Below are 19,511 nucleotides of genomic sequence, written 5' to 3' on the forward strand. Positions count from 1 at the left end.
AAGGGCCGTCCCTCTGCAGAGGAAAGCCAACAGGCACTTCCATAGGCATTGTATCAGGAAGTGGGAGAACTGATTTCATCCTATCCAAATGCAGTATTTTAGGCCATTATCCTTTTGTAATGAAAATGGGTGAGAAGATATTAATATTTCTCCTCTTCCTCCTCCATCCTTTTAGTCTTGTCTGAAACAGTCTCTCTTGAAACTCCTCCTTCCATAAGGCCTGCGTTTCTGCCACTGGAGACTTGTTCCTTTGAATTAAGTATAGCCCTCTTGAGGCCAAAGTTTTAAAATGTAAATACCTCTGGGAAAAGTAACACATGTAATGTGTTACTTTTATATAAATGCATTTAACCCAGGCTTTTCTTCTTGTGGAAAGGACTAGGCTCCTCTGGGGGCTAATGATGAAAAGGGCGGAAAGCAATGATGCCCAGAGAAGAACAGATGTATGGGGCAGGGAAAAATGGTGCTCAGGTAAAAGTCGGCCTCTGTCCCAATCTCACTGAGGTCTGGCCCTGAATAAAACCAATAATAATCACAGTAGTTTTTATTGCTCATTATGTGAGACTCGTTTCTTTGTGGTAAAACTCCTTTACAAAGCTCATTACAAATAACTCCTTACAAAGGGCTATTATCCCTTTGTAATTAAAACAATATATTGCATCCCCACTTGGGATTCCTGTGAAACAGCATGGATAAAACACAATGGCACTCTGAAAGCTTTTATTTAGTTCCTCTTGAGTCAAAGCAGAAGCTTCCAGGAAAGATTTATCAGGCTAAGCCCAGAGAGTTATCTCAAATAACTCACATGCAAGATATGGGAACCGTGGGGGAGATTCAAAACTCCCTTTATGGTGTGAAGAAGGTGCAAATGTAAGATCATCGCCAAAGGTCTCATGAAGCCAATGACTATCACCTGTGGATTTACTGGGGAAACAGTGTGAACTGTGGCATGAGCAGAGAATGAGGGCTTATCTCTTCTAAGCAAGCTAAGCTTTCCCTGATGTCTTTCTTTTTTCACTAGAAAAATGTATTTTTTAATAGGTATGCTTTGTATAAAAGAAATTTTGAACTTCTGAAATCCACTGTTTGTTCTTTTCAAAGGGTACTAATAGTGGGCCTCAGTGTCTTTATCTATAACTCGGATTAATAATGCGCACCTCAGAGGGCAGAAGTGAGGATCAAATGAAGTTGCATGTGAAGCACCTGGTCAGAGCCAGGCACAAGGGAGAGGCTCCATGGATATTTGTTAGGTCCCTTTCCAACTTCTTTTAACCTGACTGTAATCCCAGAACTTGCTCTGGGAAGCCACTGTGTCAAAACTCCTAGATCCCATTTCTAACTTCTACTCTCCCCTAAACTACATTGCTGACAGGAGCTGCCTCTTCTGGGTGCAAAAAAAAAAAAGGATTTTGATTTCCTAACCCTCCCATAATCAAATTTTCCAAAACCAAAGACTGGAATGCATGGCCTCACCACACGGATGGGTTCTTTTCAGATATGTTAATTTATTTATGTGACAAGTCTTTCAAAGGCAAAATAATTAAGATACATTCAGTTATGTATGTAAAGAACTATCTTTTTAAAGAATGAAATTACATCAAAAGAAAGAAAACTCAGCAAAAAGTCCTTGATTATTTGACATTGGGACGGTTGGAAACAGCATAGTCATCACAGACACCTTCTTCATTTGCTGATCACTAAGGGTTTTTAGAGTTGTTGCCAACAATGTTATGTCCCATTCGGTCATGGGCTGACCTTTCTTTGCCAAGTAGCCTGGAACATTTTAGTCCTTTGTTGCGTGTGTTGCCATTTCCTCAGACCCACAGATCTTATGACATACACTCTGGCTGTTGCTGAGCTGAGATGCCTGGAAAGTGGTTAGTATGTCCAAGTGATGTGAATGGAGGGAGAATCCTCCAAAAATAGAAACATAAACAGATGTAAGGTTGAGAAATAAGTCAAATTGCCATATCACTATTTTGTTTGGGGTAGTTTAATGCTGTGGCTCATTTTTATCTCATTTCTTGCATCCTTTAGCCAAAGCAGAAAGACTGGTTATCCCCATTCCCCTCTGCCCTACCTTCCTACCATCTCACAGACAGGCTGCTTGAGGGCAAGGACTGTGTCTTCCAATAAACAATTCAACTAGCAGATGCTCACTGAGTGAGTCACAGTTAATTACTTAATAAATCTGACATCGAAGTCCAGACTGTGTGACCTGCACAATTGTTTCCCTTTAGTTAACACCATTCTTCATAGAGCTAATGAATGCCCAAATCCACTAAGAATTCTCTAGAGCTTCCCCTTATTCCACAAATGGAATGGCTCCAGCTTGACCAGGCTAAGAAGCACAGTGACACCCATCTTAGCTGGCTTAATTCTCAAATTCTCAATTGCTGGATAAGTCTTATCTATAGCCATGGCCAGCCCTTGACAAACTGTAAGTCTAGCAAAATCGTGTGTCTCAAACACATGTGTGCTTTTTTTTTTCCTCCTACATCTCCTCACCATCACTGGCTTCCCTCTTCCCCTACTTCCATTTTCATCGCTGCAGTGCCCAAGCTCTTACTTGTCTTTATCAGAATTAACACTTAGGGGGATAAGAATGGTATGGAAAATATACATCAGTTAGCATCAGTTAAAGAGGCCAGTCAACTCCTGCCTCTGAATACTATATTCCAGCCCCTCAATTAACCATTACCCTCCTTTTTAGCCCTGCTCCATTTCTCAGATCCATCCTGAGAGGCTGAGAGTGTGTTTGCACAAGCACAGGCTTTGGAGTCTAGTTATGTGACGTTGAACAAGTCACATCATCTTTCAGTAAAATGGGAACAATAAATACCTACCTCTTGGGGTTATTGTGAGGAGTGAGATAATATGTATAAAGAGCTCAGTATCAGACCTGAAACATAGTAAGTACTCAGTAAATGGTTGCTGTTATTATTACTCTCCCCACCCCAATCTGGTACTTAATTTTGATCACTCTCTCTATATACCTGCAGGTCTTTGAGGTCAGGATCTTAACTAATCTATCTTTGACCCCCTGTACAGTGCCCTATGTCTAACAAAATGTAGATGCTTAGTAAATGCTGAGTGAAGGAACAGGACCAACACTCTGCCTTAGATAGAGTGGGGCTGACTCCTGGGCTCCTGAATTGTTCCCTGAGTTGTAGCTCCTCTTGAATTGGGCTTCTGATTAAGCTTTATTCTAGTTTCCCAGTTCTCCAGAGAGAACTAAACATTTTCTGCACCAGGGACACTGGATTCCTGTCCCTGAGTCACATTTCGGGCTGGGGCCAAAGCCCAGGAATAATCCCAGGCATCGATTCTCTGCCCCAGGTTCTGCATGGTCCAACTGCTGAGGAATAGCTTGAAGTTCAATACTCTTCATCTCCATCAGCACTTCTCCCATTGATGTGGACAACTGCCATTTTCTAAACCTTACATAAAATGTGAATAAAAGTTTTTTGTTGTTGTTTTGTTTTTTGACATGGAGTCTTGCTCTGTCGCCCAGGCTGGAGTGCAGTGGCACAATCTCAGCTCACTGCAGCCTCTGCCCACTGGGTTCAAGCAATTCTCCTGCCTCAGCCTCCCTCTAGGACTACAGATATGCACCAAAATGCCCAGCTAATTTTTATATTTTTTAGTAGAGACAAGGTCTCACTATGTTGGCCAGTCTGGTCTTGAACTCCTGACCTCAGGTGATCCACCCACCACGGCCTCCCAGAGTGATGGGATTACCAGGCGTGAGCCACCACGCCCGGCCTAAAAGTTTATTTTTAAAGTACTGCTTTGTTGATTGATCTATGCTATACAATCTAAGTAAAAACAGAGTGCTTGCTATGCAAAGGCAGCTTTGAGACAAGAATCCTAACACCCACTCTGCCTTTGTCTTTTTGGGCTGCTATAACAAAATGCCATTGATTGCATGGCTTATACACAACAAAAATTTATTTCTCACAGTTCTGGAGGCTGAGGTCCAACATCAAGGCACCAGCAGATTCAGTGTCTAGTGAGAGCTTCCTTCTGTTTCCTACTAACTGTGTTCTCACATGGCAGGCAGTCCAAGGCAACTCTCTAGGGCCTCTTTCATAAGAATATTAATCCAATTCATGAGGGCTCCATCTTCATGACCTAATCACCTCCCAAATCCCCAAATCCTCATACCAGCACATTGGTGATTAGATTTCAACATGAGTTTGGGGAGTATATAAACATTCAGACTGCAGCACACTCCAATCTGATTCTTGTCCCTCAGTGCTACCCCAATATGGAAATTCTAGAGCCACCACTAACCCTGTCCTATGGTCACTGATAGACGATTTCTGCTAAACTTGGAAACTTGGGCTAAACTTGGGCTGGGGCAGCTCCCCAAGCACTGCCCTGCTCTAAGGCTGGAAAGATGGAGGGGATGTTCTTTTTTTTTTCATCCACCCATGGGAAAACCACCCTAGCCTTGGATCTTGCTTCCCTATGACCTGCTATTGAACCCTGGTCACTCTCATCTTCCCAGGCCTTGTCCAGTGTATAAAGGAGTGAGTGAAAACAACTGTGAAGGGTCTCCCAGCCTGATTGATGTACTCCTATACCAAGGGCCCCTTCCAGATAGTGGATTTAATTCAGCCAGAAATGGCCTTCTCAAAGCCAAAAAAGCCTCTTCCGGGCAGATGGAGGAGGTCTACCTCAGCGTGACATCTGACACTCCCTTTCCTGCAGTGCAGCTCTCATTGCCTGAAACGCCCTCCCTGAGTCAGTCACCCTGCATCACTTGCCTCAGCACTCAGGGCTCTGCACATGTGCTGTAGGCATTTCATCTATTTTAATAATAAAACAAAAATGACCTTAGCATAGGGACAACAGCAACCAGTCAATGGCTGCAAAATCGTTCCTACAATTTCATATTAACATTCTCTCATCAGAGACAGCAATGATGAAGGCATCCATTTAAAAAAAAAAAAAAAAAGGGACAGACTTAGCCCTGGGAAGATGGATCATTATCTCTGCTAATTACTTCTGTGCCTTTGTTTAACCATTGCCCAGCCCAGAAGGCCTTGCCACCACCCCCATTCCCATCAATTAAAGTCTTATTCATCCTTGAAGGCCCAACTCAAATGCCACTTTCTCCAAGAAGCCTTTCCTGGTCCTCCAGTTAGAATTAATTGTCTCCTGCTCGATGTTCCTGTGATGTTTATTGTATAATATTCCCATGTCATTATATTAAAATGTTATCTATTTATTACATAATATATATTATGCAGTATTCCTATATCATTATTATAAAAATGGTACCATAAAGGTATATGGAAGATGATTAGCACACTGAGCAGCCTATAACTCAGCCTCAATAAAAAAGAACTATTTTAAGATTATGAATACCTTCATATCTGCCCCACAGGTCAGGCTCTAACTGTACATAGTTAGAAAGAAACTAACTTCTTCGACATTGTGAATCACAAAATCTAGCTGTTCTAAAAACAAACCTGAAAGAAAATGTAGGTACGAGGCATACCCCACGTTCCTTCATCTGCTGGGATAAACACTTCACTTTGTCCAAAAGATGTCAAGTCTCAGAATGAAACAGGCCCTACTAACCTAACCAGCCGATCACACCACATAAGACACATAAAATCCCCTTTCCATCATTCCAGCTATGCTCAAACTCACTTCCACCTGAGGCTACTCACTAAACTTTTAAGCAACTATAGCAACAAGCATCATAAAAATAGCTATCACATATTGAGTCTCTACAAGTAGTAGACCATATGCTAGATTATTTAATATCTCAGTAAATCCTTATGAAAACAAAAGGGTCAATTTCTCAAAGTCACAGCTACTAAGTAGCATATTGTAGATTCAAATCAAGGTCTAGCTCCAAAGCCTATGCTCTTACCATTAGGTATTCCTGCTTCCTTAGTCATTGGAAAAGTTTCCTAAATTTTGTAATTTAGGTGGAAGCTGCAAATTTCACCCATGGTTGTGAGTTTTCCTCTTTGAGACCATCAAAACATATTTAATTCCCCTTCTACTTCACCAGCCTGCAAATAATTAAAAAGAGGTGGCGTGATTCCAAGACCTCTTATCTCTGGGCTAGACATCCTTCAGCTGTTGTCCCTCTTACAAAATGGCTTCAGATCACATCATGGTCTGGCCCCCATCTCTTTTTTTATTATTGTTATTTTTCCATAAATTATTTTTAATTTATGGAATTATAATTCTATAATTTATAATATTCCATAAAGTATAATTCCATAATTTAATTTATGGAATTTTAATTTTTAAAAAATAAATTATATTTATTTTTCCATAAATTATTGGGGTACAGGTGGTATTTGGTTACATGAGTAAGTTCTTTAGTGGTGATTTGGTGCACCCATCACCCAAGCAGTATACACTGTACCTTATTTGTAGTCTTATCCCTCACCCTCCTCCCATGCTTCTGCCAAGTCCCCAAAGTCCATTGTATCATTCTTCTGCCTTTGCGCCCTCATAGCGTAGCTGCTACGTATCGGTGAGAACATATGATGTTTGGTTTTCCATTCCTGAGTTACTTCTCTTAGAATAATAATCTCCGATCTCATCCAGGTCGCTGCAAATGCTGTTAATTCATTCCTTTTTATGGCTGAGTAGTATTCCATCATATAAATATAACATAGTTTCTTTATCCACTCATTGATGGGCATTTGGGTTGGTTCCACGATTTTGCAGTTGTGAATTGTGCTGCTATACACGTGAGTGTGCAAATATCTTTTTCATATCATGACTTCTTTACCTCTGGGTAGATACTCAGTAGTGGGATTGCTGGATCAAATGGTAGTTTTACTTTTAGTTTTTTAAGGAATCTCCACACTGTTTTCCATCACACTGTTTTCCATAGCAGCTGTACTAGTTTACATTCCCACCAGCAGTGTAGAAGTGTTCCCTGATCACTGCATCCATGCCAACATCTACTGTTTTATTATTTTTTTATTATGGTCATTCTTGCAGGAGTAAGGTGGGATCGCATTGTGGTTTTAATTTGTATTTCCCTGATCATTAGTGATGTTGAGCATTTTTTCATATGTCTGTTGGCCATTTGTATATCTTCATTTGAGAATTGTCTATTCATGTCCTTAGCCCACTTTTTGATGGGATTGTTTGTTTTTTTTTTTCTCGCTGATTTGTTTGAGTTTGTTGTATATTCTGGATATTAGTCCTTTGTCAGATGTATAGATTACGAAGATTTTCTCCTACTCTGTGGGTTGTCCATTTACTCTGCTGACTGTTCCTTTTGCCATGCAAAAGCTCTTTAGTTTAATTAGGTCCCCACTATTTAAATTTGTTTTTGTTGCATTTGCTTTTGAGTTCTTGGTCATGAAATCCTTGCTTAAGCCAATGTCTAGAAGGGTTTTTCCAATGTTATCTGCTAGAATTTTTATAGTTTCAGGTCTTAGATTTAAGTCCTTAATCCATCTTGAGTTGATATTTGTATAGGGTGAGAGATGAGGATCGAGTTTCATTCTCCTACATGTGGCTAGCTAATTATCCCAGCACCATTTGGTGAAAAGAGTGTCCTTTCCCCAACTTTATGCTTTAAGATCAGTTGGCTGTAAGTATTTGGGTTTATTTCTGGGTTCTCTATTCTGTTCCATTGGTCTATGTGCCTATTTTTATACCACCACCACGCTGTTTTGGTGACTATGGCCTTATAGTATAGTTTGAAATCAGGTAGTGTGATGCCTCCAGATTTGTTCTTTTTGCTTTGACCATGAGGGCTCTTTTTTGGCTCCATATGAATTTAAAATTTTTTTTTCTAATTCTGAAAAGAATGATGGTGGTATTTTGATGGGGATTGCATTGAATTTGTAGATTGCTTTTGACAGTATGGTCATTTTCACAATATTGATTCTACCCATCCATGAACAGGGGATGTGTTTCCATTTGTTTGCATCATTTACGATTTCTTTCAAAAGTGTTTTGTAGTTTTCCTTGTAGAGGGTTTTCGACTCCTTGGTTGGGTGCATTCCTAAGGTGTTTGTTTGTTTGTTTGTTTGTTTTGCAGCTATTGTAAAAGGGGTTGAGTTATTTATTTGATTCTCTGCTTGGTCGCTGTTAGTGTATAGAAGAGCTACTGATTTGTGTACATTAATCTTGTATCCAGAAACTTTGCTGAATTATTTTGTCAGTTCAGGAGCTTTCTGGAGGAGTCTTTAGGATTTTCAAGGTAAACTATCATATCATCAGCAAACAATAACAGTTTGACTTCCTCTTTACCTATTTGCATGCCCTTTGTTTCTTTTTCTTGTCTGATTGCTCTGGCTAGGACTTCCAGTACTATGTTGAAGACGAGTGATGACAGTGGGCATCCTTGTATTGTTCCTGTTCTCAGAAGAAATGCTTTCAACTTTTCCCCATTCAGTATTATGTTGGCTGTGGCTTTGCCATAGATGGTTTTTATTATATTAAGGTATGTCCCTTGTTTTCCGATTTTGCTTAGGGTTTTAATCATACAGGGATGCTGGATTTTGTCAAATGCTTTTTCTGCACCTATTGAAATGATCATGTGATTTTGTTTTTAATTCTGTTTATGTGGTGCATCACATTTATTGACTTGCATATGTTAAACCATCCCTGCATCCCTGGTATAAAACCCACCTGATCATGGTGGATTATCTTTTTGATATGTTGTTGGATTTGGTTAGCTAGTATTCTGTTAAGAATTTTAGGCCGGGCGCAGTGGCTCACGCTTGTAATCCCAGCACTTTGGGAGGCCGAGGCGGGCGGATCACGAGGTCAGGAGATTGAGACCACGGTGAAACCCCGTCTCTACTAAAAAATACAAAAAAAAAAATTAGCCGGGCGTGGTGGCGGGCGCCTGTAGTCCCAGCTACTTGGAGAGGCTGAGGCAGGAGAATGGCGTGAACCCGGGAGGCGGAGCTTGCAGTGAGCCGAGATTGCGCCACTGCACTCCAGCCTGGGTGACAGAGCAAGACTCCGTCTCAAAAAAAAAAAAAAAAAAAAAAAAAAAAGAATTTTAGCATTGGCCGGGTGTAGTGGCTCATGCCTGTAATCCCAGTACTTTGGGAGGCCAAGGCGGGCAGATCATGAGGTCAGGAAATCAAGACCATCCTGGTTAACATGGTGAAACCCCATCTATACAAAAAATACAAAAAATTAGCCGGGCATGGCATGCACCTGTAGTCCCAGCTACTCAGGAGGCTGAGGCAGGAGAATGGCGTGAACCCAGGAGGTGGAGCTTGCAGTGAGCTGAGATCGCACCACTGCACTCCACCCAGCCTGGGCAACAGAGCGAGACTCCGTCCCAAAAAAAAAAAAAAAAAGAATTTTAGCATCTATGTTACTCAAGAATATCAGTCTGTAGTTTTCTTTTTTGGTTATGTCCCTTCCTGCTTTTGGTATTAGGGTGATGCTGGCTTCATAAAATGAATTCAGGAGGGTTCCTTCTTTCTCTATCTTGTGGAATAGTGTCAAAAGGATTGGTATCAATTCTTCTTTGAATGTCTGGTATAATTTGGCTGTGAATCCAGCTGGTCCTGGCCTTTTTTTGGTTGGTAAGTTTTAAATTACCATTTCAATCTCGCTGCTTGCTATTGGTCTGTTCAAGGTATCTAATTCTTTCTGATTTAAGCTAGGAAGGTTGTATTTTTCCAGGAATTTATCCATCTCTTCTGGGTTTTCTAGTTTATGTGCATAAAGGTGTTCATAGTAGCCTTGAATAATCTTTTGTATTTCAGTTGTAATATCTCCTGTTTTGTTTCTCAGTGAGGTTATTTGGATTTTCTCTCTTCTTTTCTTGGTTAATCTTGCTGATGGTCTATCAATTTTATTTATCTTTTCAAAGAACCAGCTTTTTGTTTCATTTATCTTTTGTATTGTTTTTGTTGTTCTTTCAATTTCATGTAGTTCTGCTCTGATCTTGGTTATTTCCTTTCTTCTCCTGGGTTTGGGTTTGGTTTGTTCTTGTTTCTGTAGTTCCTTAAAGTGTGACTTTAGAATGTCAGTTTGTGCTCTTTTGGTCTTTTTTTTTGAGATGGAGTCTCACTCTGTCGCCCAGGCTGGAGTGCAGTGGTGTAATCTCAGCTCACTGCAAGCTCCACCTCCCGGGTTCCCGCCATTCTCCTGCCTCAGCCTCCCGAGTAGCTGGGACTACAGGCGCCCACCACCATACCCAGCTAATTTTTTATATTTTTAGTAGAGATGGGGTTTCACTGTGTTAGCCAGGATGGTCTCGATCTCCTGACCCCGTGATCCACCCACCTTGGCCTCCCAAAGTGCTGGGATTACAGGCATGAGACATTGTGCCCAGCCTCTTTCAGTCTTTTTGATGTAGGCATTTAGGGCTATGAACTTTCCTCTTAGCATCACCTTTGCTGTATCCCAGAGGTTTTGATAGATTGTGTCATTATTGTTATTTAGTTCAAAGAATTTTTAAATTTCCATCTTGATTTTGTTTTTGATCCAATGCTCATTCAGGAGCAGGTTATTTAATTTCCATGTATTTGCATGGTTTGGAAGGTTCCTTTTGGAGTTGATTTCCAGTCTTACTCCACTGTGGTCTGAGAGAGTGTTTGATATAATTTCAGTTTTCTTAAATTTATTGAGGCTCATTTTATGGCCTATCATATTGTCTATCTTGGAGAAAGTTTCATGTGCTGTTGAATAGAATGTGTATTCTGCAGTTGTTGGATGAAATGTTCTGTATATATCTGTTAAGTCCATTTGTTCCAAGGTATAGTTTAAATCTATTGTTTCTTTGGTGACTTTCTGTCTTGATGACCTGTCTAGTGCTATCAGTGGAGTATTGAAGTTCCCCACTATTATTGTGTTGCTGTCTATCTCGTCTCTTAGGCCTATTAGCAATTGTTTTATAAATTTGGGAGCTCCAGTGTTAGGTGCATATTTGTTTAGGATTGAGATATTCTCCTGTTGGATAAAGCATTTTACCATTATATAATGTCCCTCTTTGTCTCTTTTAATTGCTGTTACTTTAAAGTTTGTTTTGTCTGATATAAGAATAGCTACCCCTGCTCACTTTTTGTGTCCATTTGCAAGAGATGCCTTTTTCCACCCCTTTGTTTTAAGTTTATGTGAGTCCTTATGTATTAGGTGAGTCTCCTAAAGGCAGCAGATAGTTCATTGGTGAGTTCTTATCCATTCTGCGGTTCTGTATCTTTCAAGTGAAGCATTTAGGCCATTTACATTCAATGTTAGTATTGAGATGTGAGGTACCATTCCATTCATCATGCTATTTGTTGCCTGTGTACTTTGTTTTGTTTTTTGTTTTTACTTTTTAACTTGTATTTTTGTCTTATAGGTCCTGTGTGATTTATGCTTTATAGAGTTTCTGCTTTGATGCGTCTCCAGGATTTATTTGTTTCAAGATTTAGAGCTCCTTTTAGCAGTTTTTTTTTTTCTTTTGACAGGGAGTCTCGCTCTCTCCCAGGCTGGAGTGCAGCTGTGCAATCTCAGCTTGCTGCAAGCTCCGCCTCCCAGGTTGACGCCATTCTCCTGCCTCAGCCTCCCGAGTAGGTGGGACTACAGGCACCCGGCACCAAGCTGGCTAAGTTTTGTATTTTTAGTAGAGATGGGGTTTCACCACGTTAGCCAGGATGGTCTCGATTTCCTGACCTTGTGATCTGCCTGCCTCAGCCTCCCAAAGTGCTGGGATTACAGTTGTGAGCCACCGCACCCAGGCAGCAGTTCTTATAATGGTGGCTTGGTAGTGGCAAATTCTCTCAGCATTTCTTTGCCTGAAAAAGACTGTATCTTTCCTTTATATGTGATGCTTATATGTAACCAGTTTCACTGGATACAAAATTCTTGGCTGATAATTGTTTTGTTTGAGGAGGCTGAAGATAAGGCTCCGATCCCTTCTAGCTTGTAGGGTTTCTGTTGAGAAATTTGCTGTTAATCTAATAGGTTTTCCTTTATAGGTTATCTGGTGCTTCCATGTCACAGCCTTTAAGATTCTTTCCTTCATCTAAACTTTGGATAACCTGATAAAAATTGTGCCTAGGTGATGATCTTTTTGCAATGAATTTCCCAGGTGTACTTGTGCTTCTTGTATTTGGATGTCTAGGTCTGTAGCAAGGCTGGGGAAGTTTTCCTCCATTATTCCTCCAAATATGTTCTCCAAGCTTTTAGAATCCTCTTCTTTCTCAGGAACACCAATTATTCTTAGCTTTGGTCATTTAACATAATCCCAGACTTCTTGGAGGCTTTATTCATATTTTCTTACTCTTTTTTCTTTGTCTTTGTTGGATTGGGTTAATTTGAAGACCTTGTCTTCAAGCTCTGAATTTCTTTCTTCTACTTGTTCAATTCTATTGCTGAGACTTTCCAGAGCATTTTGCATTTCTATAAGTGTGTCCAATGTTTCCTCATGTTTTGATTGTTTTTTCCTTAAGCTATCTATTTCCTTGAATATTTCTCCCTTCGCTTCTTGTATCATTTTTTGGGTTTCCTTGCATTGAACTTCACATTTCTCTGGTGACTCCCTGATTAGCTTAATAACTAACCTCCTGATTTCTTTTTCAGGGAAATCAGGTATTTCTTCTTGGTTTGGATCCATTGCCGGTGAATTAGTGTGATTTTTTGGGGGGTGTTAAAGAGCCTTGTTTTGTCATATTACCAGAGTTGGATTTCTTGTTCCTTCTCATTTGGATAACTTCTGTCACAGTGAAGGTCTAGGGCTGAAGGCTGTTGTTCAGATTCTTTTTGTCCCAAGTAGTATTCCCTTGATGTAGTACTGTCCCCCTTTTCCTATGGATGTAGCTTCCTGTGAGCTGAACTGCAGTGATTGTTGTCTCTCTTCTGGGTCTAGCCACCCAGTAAGTCTATCCGGCTCTGGGCTGGTACTGGGGGTTGTCTGCACAGAGTTCTGTGATGTGAACCGTCAATGGGTCTCTCAGCCGTGGATACCAGTGCCTGTTCCAGTGGAGGTGGCAATGGGGGGTGCAATGGACTCTGTGAGGTTTCTTAGCTTTATGGTTTAATGCTCTATTATTGTGCTGGCTGGCCTCCTGCAGGGAGGTGGCGCTTTCCAGAGAGCATCAACTGTGATAGTATGGAGAGGAACAAGCAGTGGGCAGGTCCCTTTAACATCCAAGATTATATGCCTTTGTCTCCTGCTACCAGGGTGGGTAGGGAAGGACCATCAGGTGGGGGCAGGGCTAGGTGTGTCTGAGCTCAGACTCTCCTTGGGCAGGTCTTGCTGCGGCCGCTGTGGGGGATGGGGGTGAGGTTCCCAGGTCAATGGAGTTCTGTACCTAGGAGGATTATGGCTGCCTCTGCTGAGTCATGCAGGTTGTCAGGGAAGTGGGGAAAGCTGGCAGTCACAGGCCTCACCCAGATTCCACACAAACTGAGGGGCCAGTCTCACTCCCACCATGCCCCCACTAACAGCACTGAGTCTGTTTCCAGGCAGTGGGTGAGCCAGGCTTGAGAACTTGCCCCAGGCTACCCACCTCCCAGCTGCAAAAGAAAAGGGCTTGATTCTTCCCCAACCTATGGAGTCTGCACACTGGATTCGCACCCTCCCCTGAGTTCTGGCCAGGAGGCTTCTTGCCCTATTCACACTGTTACAAAGTTCAGCTGGAGACCTCCTTCTCCCTGTGGAGAAGGAAATGTTGTATCTGGGACATTGCTTCAGTCTGCTGAAATCTTTCTAAATCCTGATTTTGTTATCCAGCATAGTCACTAACCCTCTCAGCAAATTTGATCAGTATATTCTGTGAATCCGTCTATGTCATTAATAAAAATGTTGACTGGGACCCTACAGCAAATGACTAGAGACCTCCCGTAAAGTTGACGCAGATTCATTAATCATCAGTCTTCACATGTGATTGTTCAACCAGTTACATATCTGCTTAACTGTTCTGAGCTCACAGGTCTATATCCTGCTGAAACTCACTAGCTCAGTAACCCCTTCAACAAAGGAAATGGGTTTAGTCTGGCATAATTTGTTTCAAGTGAGTTCCTGTTATTTTATGAAGGTTCATCTGGCAGGATGGATCCTAAACCCACAGTGCTTCTGCTGACAGTGTCTGTACCTAAGGTGGGAGTAGTGATAACATAATAAATAATCTATAATCACTTGCAGAACCCTAAGAAGCCAGGATTCCCAATTACCTACCCAATACAAAACAAAAAATACATATATGCAAAAGACCAGCCTAAAGTAAAACTGCAAAATTTTTCTTTGGCTCTCTGACACATTGCTCTCAGCCTTCCTCTATTGCACAGTATCCTTTCTTTCCTACCCTGTATGAATCCTGTGACCTCATGAGACCCTCGGACTTCCCAAGACTCCCCACCTTGGTATTTTATTTCATTCCTGCCCTCCCTTAAATGCTCCAAGCTCCAGAATGAACCCTTCCTGAAATCTCCCTCCGGTCTATTTTCTTAATGTACTGGTCTCATATAGATAAGACAAAAAACAATTGGACTGTAAGAATTCACACTAAAGTATGAATGATGAATTACCCTGCAAGAATGCAGGTATTTGTAAAATAGGAACATAGTTAACCCCAAATAAGCTCTACTTAGTGGAATTACAAGCCCTGTGATAAAATCTGGGTGGAAAATTGCCAACATATCTTTTGCTGGGGTGGGGAGGCTTTTGTAGTAGTCAAGGTTCTTGGATATAAGTAACAGAAACCTTCCCTGGTTATCTTAATCAGAAATGAGATTGGAAAAGGTATCAGGTATGTATACTCAGAACTGGTGAGGAGTCTTGGAAGTCAGACAGAACCCAAGAAAGACTGGGCAGCTGAAACCTCATTTGGATCACACAACAAAAACATGCTGTCTAGAAAGCCGTGGCAGGCTCCACTGCTAACGGACCTTGACTCTTACTGGACCCTAAATACTGAATCCCTAGGCACCTGAATCCCTCCTGCTTTAAACGTTTTCAACCATTCCTAAAATTCAAAGACCAGGCCCAAAGTGTCCATTGGTCAAGGCTGGGCTGCATAGCCACTCCTCGGTGCCAGGGAATAAGAGAAGAGTATTTTCCGTTCTTTGGCTTTCTTAATGAGAGAGTAGTCCTCCTCACTCTTCCTCCTTCTTTTAGGATTCAGAAGCAGATTATCCAAGAGCGTGAGAAATGTCTAGTATAACTCCTAGAACTCCTTAAGTTTTACATGTACTTTTAATGAGAGTCTGATCCTGCATCTGCCCCTTCTACAGCCATTTGTTGGGGTTGGGGTGAGCTTACCACCTTCAAGAGTCATTGTGGTCGACAACTGAGTACTGTATCTGTTTCTTGGTGGGCAGGCCTACGCAAACCTGTCCCCAGAGTCCGAGGAAGCCTCTCAGCTGCTAAAGAAAGAGGCTAACAATTCCAGTTTCTTAGAAAGAACATTTATTTAATAGGAGCTTAACAAACAGAAGCCATGTCTATGTCTCAGGCAGTGGCACGACGAGATGGATGATCCTGCACCGTTACCCCCCAGACTGGGTGTTTATATACTGTAGAAGAGGAGCACAAGTGCTTCAGAGAGAACGGGTAGGAATTTGCCGTAAGGGCAGAATTTACAGTAAGTAGGAACTCACCCATAAGGAACAAACCAAAAATCTTAGAGGCCTTCCCAGAAGAGGGGTTAATCAGAAGCCAAATCGCAAGTTAGCATCTAAGATAGAATTGCTTTGGCCTCTATAGTGTCACCCCACACGTATCCCAAGCTCAGCAGTCAGAATCTTGACAAACTTTTTTTAAAGAACTGTTGGAATATGCTGTACATACAGAAAAGTGCACAGATCATAAGTGCACTTTCATAAAACAAAGTGAAATTTCACAAAGCAAACATATCTTCTGAAGAAATATTACCAGCATCCCAGATGCCCCCCATCTGTGTCAGTTACTGCCTTACCAAGGTGACCACTACCCTGGCACCTGGTACAATTAATTTTTTTCTTTGCCTTCAAATTTTGAAAAATTGAATTGTATGGTATTTTCTCTTTTAGGGCTGGATTGTTTCACTCGACATTTTGTTTGTGAGAGTCATCCGTATTGTATGTGGTTGTATTTGACCAACCACTTTAGAAAGATTGGCTGTCCCAAGGGGGCCTGGGATTTACTGACACTCATATACTGAGGTCAGCTCAGAAACAAAACTCTAGACATTTGTCACATTCACAAGAAATTTGGGCAACTGTGATTAGTTCTAGTGAACTTGAATATCACCCTTTTGTTATTCTGTGCTAAAACCAGGGAGATCTGAGCAATAATAGTAGTGATACAGATATAAGGAATCCTTTAGATTTACGAAAGTGTTTTACATGAGCTTAAAATGCTCTAAAAAGTGTCCTCTTGGTTCCTAAAAATGCTTGCACCAGAAACAGAATTCAACTTCCCAATAATTAAAGGACTTCATATTTGGAGTTCAGGGAGTTCTGGCCTTGTGACAGACAAGAACTCACCGTTCACCTGGACATGCCCAAGTGAGTCATCTCTGCGTCCAGCGCAGTGGTCTCTAAACACATGGGTCATTTGGGATAAACTGGTAGTGGAGAAATCATGGTAATGAGGGGAAAGTTACTGGTACAGCTAGAGATAATGAAACTGATTTACAAAGAGGCTGCAGATGGAGACAAGGGAATGCATTAAGGGAGGGGCAGGCAGGAGGAGGAATGCTAGATGATCAGACTAAAACATTTAAGCTCTTCCAAAAATGTGCTCCAGAAAAGCAATCTCCTTGGAGAAACAGGTTGAAGATTAAATTGCACCTCCCTGGGGGCACCCGCAGTCATACGATAGTGCGCTTATGGGGTGGAGGGATCCGATCCGGAGGTGAGAAGCCAGAGGGAGGGCTAGCAGGGCTCTAGGAGGAGGCAGCATTCCTGGTTCTCAGCTGTTTGTTTTGTAAATGGAAGAAGAAGGTACTTTGCATTCCATAGGTGTCTGTGGATAAAGCCATCACTTTGCAAACCTCTGTTCTTAACTCAAACCAACAGGACAAAGAGCGATTGCTGCATGTCTGCAAGCTGAGTAGTTTGAAGTTAGCGAAGAAGGCAGTGAGATGACAGTAGTCAGAGGGGAGTCAGAAGTCTGGTGCTGCTGGGGACCAAAGAAGCCATGAGGGGTCACACCTTGGCTCAGCGGGCTAGCCTTTCTCCATGCGAATGTATCTGTTTGTCTCTGCTTCTCATCTTCAACCCAGCCACAGACTCCACGTCCTTTATGGCTCTAGATGGTGATAGAGAAGGTGAGGCAAACAGGAAAAGCAGAAGGACAAGAAGCAGAGAGAAGAAAGTGTCTGAGCCAAGAAGGAAAAGTTGAAATACGGCCAAGATGAGGGAGAGAAAGGATTGCAGGAAGGGAGCAGGGAGACACATCTTCATCCTGTGTTGACACTTCCCCCAAAACCCATGAATTCCCCCATGGTGTGAGTGGCAGATGAGGTGAAACCATGAAAAGACATGAAGGGGTAAGCAGGGAGAGGCTATAGTGGGCCGGGAGCTAAAGCCTTGCTTCACACTTCACTGCAGCGTCCACTCACATTTGCCTTGTCACTCACTCAGCCTATTGAGAATTTTTGAAAATGAAACTTGATATTCAAAGTTAAGCACTCTTCAAGTCAGGTCAAGAGTCTCAACAATTATGTGCATCTGCATATATGAGGCACTGTTAGAAGTTGCAGGAGATATGAAAACGAGACCGAAGAATGTCCTACCAAAGAATGTAAGACAGATGATGTTAAGGGCCACAAGAGGGTAGATATTAAATAAGATGCTGAGAGTCAGCAAGGGGAGAGAACTCACCCAGTTGAAGGAGTCAGAGAAGCCTACCAAGAGGAAGGCATACTTAAGAAGAGCACTGAAAGATAAGGAATGGAATAAGGTATTCCAAGTAGAAGGAAACACCTCGGCTGGGCAAAGGGGCTCCTGCCTGTAATCCCAGTGCTTTGGGAGGCTGAGGCAGGAGGACTGATTGAGCCTGGGAGTTTGAGGCTGCAATGATCACACCACTGTACTCCAGCCTGTGCGACAGAGCAAAACCCTATCTCTAAAAAATGAAAATAAAGAAGGAAACAAGACCCACAAATAAAAAAACCAAGGATCCACAAATAAAAAAACCAAGACCCACAAATAAAAAAGTACTGGCCATGTTTCAAATATGACTGATGCTTCTGTGTAGTCAAAGGTATAAGGAGATGAGGCTAGAAGGAAGAGAAGCCATATTTTAAAGGCATTTGAATGTCAGAGTTTGGATTTTACCTTGTAGGTAAACAGGAGCCATTGAAAATTTTTCTGCAGGGAAGTTCTATGACCAAGTAGCATTTTAAGAAGAATAATCTGGCAGCAATACATATAAGTAATCATCATGACAAGGACTGAAGTCAAGGAATCCCATTAGGAGACTACTAGAATAGTCTAGGGGGAGTAATAGCCTAAACAAGGCGTGTGTGTGTGTGTGTGTGTGTGTGTGTGTGTGTATAGCCTAAACAAGGCGTGTGTGTGTCTGTATATACACACACACACACATATATATATGAGACATATATATATATATGAGACAGGGTCTTGCTCTATTGCTCAGGTTGGAGCACAGTGGCATGATCATAGCTCCATAATCTTGGATTCATGAGCTCAACCATTTCTCCCAGCTCAGCCTCCCAAAGTGCTAGGAGTACAAGCACGAGCCATTGTGGCCAACCCAGATACATATATTTTTAAATGTTTCATTGATAAAACCTACAGAACTTAGTTATTGATTGGATGTAGTTGATACAGGAAAGGAAGTCTTGACTCCAAGGTGTGTGTCCAGAGCTGACAGAAGTGTAATGGTGCCATTAACATAAATTTAAAAATCAGAAAGAAGCTCAAAAGTGTAGGGGGAGGGGAGGTCTTAGTTTTGGGATGTACTGAAATGTCAGTAGAATATTTAGATAAAATGTCTAGCCAGTAGTTAAAATACAGAAAGTAAATTATTCGTGGCTGAATATATAGACATAGTGACTAGCTTCATAGTAATAGGAGTAGTAAAAATCACACACAAAAAATTGTAATGCTGAGTGTTCAGTCCCTGAGCAAGGAGTGTGGTAGTTTAAGGGAGAGGCTGTCATCATCCTTGCTTTCAAGTTAGACTGTTAACTAAATTCCCCCCAGTGCTAGCTTGGCTTATTCCCAGGAATGATCCAAGATAGCTTGGAGATCAGAAGCAAGAAGAGTCAACTATGTCAGGTTTCTCTTAATGTCATAGTTATGAAAAGGTGGTCTCACAGGGACTTTGGATGAGAGAGTTTCTTGTCTTTTCACTTCTTTTTTGTTTCTTTGTTTGTTTTATTTTTTTGTTTTTTTGAGATGGAGTCTCACTCTGTTGCTCAGGCTGGAGCACAGTGGCATGGTCTTGGCTCACTGCAACCTCTGCCTCCCAGGTTCAGGCGATTCTTCTGCCTCAGCCTCCCGAGCAGCTGGGATTACAGGCGAGCACCACCATGTCCGACTAATTTTTGTGTTTTTCATAAAGACAGGGTTTCATCATGCTGGCAGGCTGGTCTCAAACTCCTGAC

At 41.7% G+C, this 19,511-nt stretch overlaps 1 pseudogene across 1 annotated transcript in view; it reads right to left on the minus strand.

Annotated features, from left to right (window-relative positions):
* The window catches only part of LOC100585076, a 1,278,821-nt pseudogene that overhangs the window by 729,719 nt on the left and 529,591 nt on the right, over window positions 1–19,511 (minus strand). The gene's annotated exons all lie outside the window — the stretch shown is intronic.

The sequence above is a fragment of the Nomascus leucogenys genome, chromosome 12 (assembly GCF_006542625.1).
Source record: "Nomascus leucogenys isolate Asia chromosome 12, Asia_NLE_v1, whole genome shotgun sequence".
Lineage (NCBI taxonomy): Eukaryota > Metazoa > Chordata > Mammalia > Primates > Hylobatidae > Nomascus > Nomascus leucogenys.